Below are 6,000 nucleotides of genomic sequence, written 5' to 3' on the forward strand. Positions count from 1 at the left end.
TTTCATTGTTGAACAAGTCTCTTCTATGAACTGGATTTGTTTTGCAGTTGGTTACCTGTAGTATATCCTTGATTTGATTCTTCCATATTCACGCTTTCTCCATCTGCAGCCTCTAACATTTCTTCATCTTCACCTTCCTCATCATCCTGCAGGTCTTTTGAAATTAATTGTCTAGATAACTTCATATTCAGTCCTTCATTGTAGTGAAGTTTCCTTTTCATTTCAAACTGTCGCTTTTTTTTTTTTTTTTTTTGGCTAAAAGATCTGGGGTCATGGCTTCAGTGGTTCCTGAATCACTCAAAGCATCCTCATCATCACCTATCATACTACGGTAAGGAGTGCTGGGTTCATCTATTTTCATTAAACCCTAGTCTTTTTGCCTGCTGGATGACAAGTTGCCAGGATGTTCATTTCATCTCACTTCTGGGGTTTTTCACTCAGCTCCTCGTCGACCCTCCCGCCGCACTGTTCGGCCGAGGCCAGCACAGAGGAAGTCACAGAGCTCTTGTTCTTCAGGATCCCCTTGACGGGCCGGTGAGAGGCCGTCGAGGCCGCCACTGCCCTTCGCTCCGGCTGTCGGCGCAGTGTCGCTGCTGGGTGCGGACTCGAGGAAGGGAAGGGACACACGTGAACGAGGAGCCACCAGGCGGCCGCGGAGCCCGCTCGGGGCTGAGGCGGCCGCACCTGCTGGCGCAGAGACGGCACAACGACCCCGACACCTCAGCCGACGCCGCGCGGCCGGCACCTTTGCTGCGGCCGGCGAAGAGCGGTGACACCATTTTAATTACTTCTTTTAGCTTTATGGTTGCACTGAATTGCACTGAACATGTGCATCATTTGGCCAAGTGGTGGAAGGATGCAATTGTGCTTTGAAGGAGACCACTAAGTTTAGGGAGAAATCTTCAGAATAGTAAAACTTCCCTTTCCTCTTGCCCCATATCTTTCCTCTTGAGGTATAGTTTGTATGTGGAACAACCACAAAAAAAAAAAAATCTCACGAAGTCAGCCAGAAAACTAGCTCCTAAGTCACTGAGTGTAGCAGTGCTAGTACACTTTTGGATTTCACACAATTATCTGAAACGATATCTACAGAGATGAGTGTCAGTGTGGGGAATATGTGATGATCTGGCAGACAGAGTGGATATTTTTTGTTCCTACTGTTGCTTGAAACAGTGGGGAGCACAAGAGACGAAAGGCTTGACTTCTCCTTATAGAACACATTAAGACTGATGAGTTTTTTCCACTCTCCATGAAAATACAGGCACAGGAAGATTTCTTGAGAGCAGATTTCCTCCTGTAACTCTCTGCAGAAGACAATTATTTTGATACTTAGGAATTCTGTCCTAGCAATGTTTGCACACCAGTTTGGATCCACCTGTTCCCTGCAGTTGATCATGTTTCTTTTCTCATATCAGCACAGAAACAGCCCTTAGCGAGTATTTTAAAGCTATCAGAAAAATCGAGTGTGATTTTCCCCAGTGTTAAAGATGCTGGAAGTCACTAAACTATAATTTGGTGCAAAGCTGTCACTTCATGAATCCTTAAGCAAATTCATGCAGAAAATGTGTAAATACCCATTTAATGAGCCAGATGTTTCTGGTGCCTAAACTATTCCTTGGCAATAAAAGGAAACTTTAGACATTGTATGAACTCCTTGCATGTTCCAAAATACCTACCTCACTACCTAAGAATAACAGAAACATCCATGTTGTCTGAATTGATTAATACTGACAAGCTGGGGAAGAAGTATTTCTAGTGCATTTATCAACATCATCAACAGAAACCATATTAAGAAAATCTGCTCTGTATAGGAGATCGCACTCCAGAGAGTACTGGAAAAAAAAATAACACGACACAGTCTTTGCCTTCAGGGAACTAATTATCTAGGCGAAGATAAGATAAACACCTAAAAAGATAAATAACAAAAGAGGACTGTGCAAGTTACAAGCAAACTGAGAGGAGCAGAGAAACAATTTTCAAAATCAGAATACTATGTACTCCTAGGATTGGAAAGGACCTTAAAAATCTTCTAGCCCAATAACTTATCTGATGCTTGAGTCCCTTAAAAAATGAGTCAATATTTAATAATTGCTTATTACTATGACAGACACTGTTCAAAGCATTTTGAAAGCATGTATTGAAAATATAGGGGAGGCAGGGCAAGATGGCAGACTGGTGAGCTGTATGTTTTAGTTACTCCTCCAGGAAAGTAGGTAGAAAGCCAGGAACTGTGTGGACTGGACACCACAGAGCAATCTGACTTTGGGCATACTTCATACAACACTCATGAAAACATGGAACTGCTGAGATCAGCGAAATCTGTAAGTTTTTGCGGCCAGGGGACCCGCGCCCCTCCTGCCAGGCTCAGTCCCGGGGGAGGAGGGGCTGTCAGCTCCGGGAAGGAGAAGGGAGAACTGCAGTGGCAACCCTTATCGGAAACTCATTCTACTGATCCAAACTCCAACCATAGATAGACTGAGACCAGACACCAGAGAATCTGAGAGCAGCCAGCCCAGCAGAGAGGAGGCAGACATAGAAAAAAAACAACACGAAAAACTCCAAAATAAAAGCGGAGGATTTTTGGAGTTCAGGTGACCATAGAAAGGGGAAGGGCCCTGAGGCGCATATGCAAATCCTGAAGAAAAGCTGATCTCTCTGCCCTGTGGACCTTTCCTTAATGGCCCTGGTTGCTTTGCCTCTTAGCATTTCAATAACCCATTAGATCTCTGAGGAGGGCCCGTTTTTTTTTTTTTTTTTTTTAACCCTTTTTTCTTTTTCTAAAACAATTACTCTAAGAAGCCCAATATAGAAAGCTTCAAAGACTTACTATTTGGGCAGGTCAAGTCAAGAGCAGAACTAGGAGAGCTCTGAGACAAAAGGCAATAATCCAGTGGCTGAGAAAATTCACTAAACACCACAACTTCCCAAGAAAAGGGGGGTGTCCGCTCACAGCCATCATCCTGGTGGACAGGAAACACTCCTGCCCATCGCCAGCCCCATAGCCCAGAACTGCCCCAGACAACCCAGTGTGACGGAAGTGCTTCAAATAACAGGCACACACCACAAAACTGGGCGTGGACATTAGCCTTCCCTGCAACCTCAGCTGATTGTCCCAGAGTTGGGAAGGTAGAGCAGTGTGAATTAACAAAGCCCCATTCAGCCATCATTTGAGCAGACTGGGAGCCTCCCTACACAGCCCAGCAGCCCAGAACTGCCCTGGGGGGACGGCACTCACCTGTGACATAGCACAGCCATCCCTCAACAGAGGACCCGGGGTGCATGGCCTGGAAGAGGGGCCCACTTGCAAGTCTCAGGAGCCATACGCCAATACCAAGGACTTGTGGGTCAGCGGCAGAGACAAACTGTGGCAGGACTGAACTGAAGGATTAGACTATTGCAGCAGCTTTAAAACTCTAGGATCACCAGGGAGATTTGATTGTTAGAGCCACCCCCCCTCCCTGACTGCCCAGAAACACGCCCCATATACAGGGCAGGCAACACCAACTACACACGCAAGCTTGGTACACCAATTGGACCCCACAAGACTCACTCCCCCACTCACCAAAAAGGCTACGCAGGGGAGAACTGGCTTGTGGAGAACAGGTGGCTCGTGGACGCCACCTGCTAGATAGTTAGAGAAAGTGTACTCCACGAAGCTGTAGATCTGATAAATTAGAGATAAGGACTTCAATTGGTTTACAAATCCTAAAAGAACCCTATCAAGTTCAGCAAATGCCAGGAGGCCAAAAACAACAGAAAATTATAAAGCATATGAAAAAAACAGACGATATGGATAAACCAAGCCCAAGCACCCAAATCAAAAGACCAGAAGAGACACAGCACCTAGAGCAGCTACTCAAAGAACTAAAGATGAACAATGAGACCATAGTACGGGAGATAAAGGAAATCAAGAAGACCCTAGAAGAGCATAAAGAAGACATTGCAAGACTAAATAAAAAAATGGATGATCTTATGGAAATTAAAGAAACTGTTGACCAAATTAAAAAGATTCTGGACACTCATAGTAAAAGACTAGAGGAAGCTGAACAACGAATCAGTGACCTGGAAGATGACAGAATGGAAAATGAAAGCATAAAAGAAAGAATGGGGAAAAAAATTGAAAAAATCGAAATGGACCTCAGGGACATGATAGATAATATGAAACGTCCGAATATAAGACTCATTGGTGTCCCAGAAGGGGAAGAAAAGGGTAAAGGTCTAGGAAGAGTATTCAAAGAAATTGTTGGGGAAAACTTCCCAAATCTTCTAAACAACATTAATACACAAATCATAAATGCTCAGCGAACTCCAAATAGAATAAATCCAAATAAACCCACTCCGAGACATATACTGATCACACTATCAAACACAGAAGAGAAGGAGCAAGTTCTGAAAGCAGCAAGAGAAAAGCAATTCACCACATACAAAGGAAACAGCATAAGACTAAGTAGTGACTACTCAGCAGCCACCATGGAGGCGAGAAGGCAGTGGCACGATATATTTAAAATTCTGAGTGAGAAAAATTTCCAGCCAAGAATACTTTATCCAGCAAAGCTCTCCTTCCACAATAATTGTGGGAGACTTCAACACATCACTCTCTCCTATAGATAGATCAACCAGACAGAAGACCAATAAGGAAATTGAAAACCTAAACCATCTGATAAATGAATTGGATTAGCAGACATATATGGAACATTACATCCCAAATCAACAGGATACACATACTTTTCTAGTGCTCATGAAACTTTCTCCAGAATAGATCATATGCTGGGACATAAAACAAGCCTCAATAAATTTAAAAAGATTGAAATTATTCAAAGCACATTCTCTGACCACAATGGAATACAATTAGAAGTCAATAACCATCAGAGACTTAGAAAATTCACAAATACCTGGAGGTTAAACAACACACTCCTAAACAATCAGTGGGTTAAAGAAGAAATAGCAAGAGAAATTGCTAAACATATAGAGACGAATGAAAATGAGAACACAACATACCAAAACCTATGGGATGCAGCAAAAGCAGTGCTAAGGGGGAAATTTATAGCATTAAATGCATATATTAAAAAGGAAGAAAGAGCCAAAATCAAAGAACTAATGGATCAACTGAAAAAGCTAGAAAATGAACAGCAAACCAATCCTAAACCAAGTAGAAGAAAAGAAATAACAAGGATTAAAGCAGAAATAAATGACATAGAGAACAAAAAAACAAGAGAGGATAAATATCACCAAAAGTTGGTTCTTTGAGAAGATCAACAAGATTGACAAGCCCCTAGCTAGACTGACAAAATCAAAAAGAGAGAAGACCCATATAAACAAAATAATGAATGAAAAAGGTGACATAACTGCAGATCCTGAAGAAATTAAAAAAATTATAAGTGGATACTATGAACAACTGTATGGCAACAAACTGGATAATGTAGAGGAAATGGACAATTTCCTGGAAACATATGAACAACCTAGACTGACCAGAGAAGAAATAGAAGACCTCAACCAACCCATCACAAGCAAAGAGATCCAATCAGTCATCAAAAATCTTCCCACAAATAAATGCCCAGGGCCAGATGGCTTCACAGGGGAATTCTACCAAACTTTCCAGAAAGAACTGACACCAATCTTACTCAAACTCTTTCAAACATTGAAGAAAATGGAACACTACCTAACTCATTTTATGAAGCTAACATCAATCTAATACCAAAACCAGGCAAAGATGTTACAAAAAAGGAAAACTACCGGCCAATCTCCCTAATGAATATAGATGCAAAAATCCTCAACAAAATACTTGCAAATCGAATCCAAAGACACATTAAAAAAATCATACACCATGACCAAGTGGAGTTTATTCCAGGCATGCAAGGATGGTTCAACATAAGAAAATCAATCAATGTATTACAACACATTAAAAACTCGAAAGGGAAAAATCAATTGATCATCTCAATAGATGCCGAAAAAGCATTTGACAAAATCCAACATCTGTTTTTGATAAAAACACTTCAAGAG

At 41.9% G+C, this 6,000-nt stretch overlaps 1 pseudogene; it reads right to left on the reverse strand.

The window, feature by feature from the left end:
• Positions 1 to 23: 23 nt before the first annotated feature.
• LOC119530617 lies at positions 24 to 779 on the reverse strand (annotated as a pseudogene).
• Between the last annotated feature and the right edge of the window lie 5,221 nt (positions 780 to 6,000).

The sequence above is a fragment of the Choloepus didactylus genome, chromosome 3, assembly GCF_015220235.1.
Source record: "Choloepus didactylus isolate mChoDid1 chromosome 3, mChoDid1.pri, whole genome shotgun sequence".
In the NCBI taxonomy this organism is placed as follows: Eukaryota; Metazoa; Chordata; class Mammalia; order Pilosa; family Megalonychidae; genus Choloepus; species Choloepus didactylus.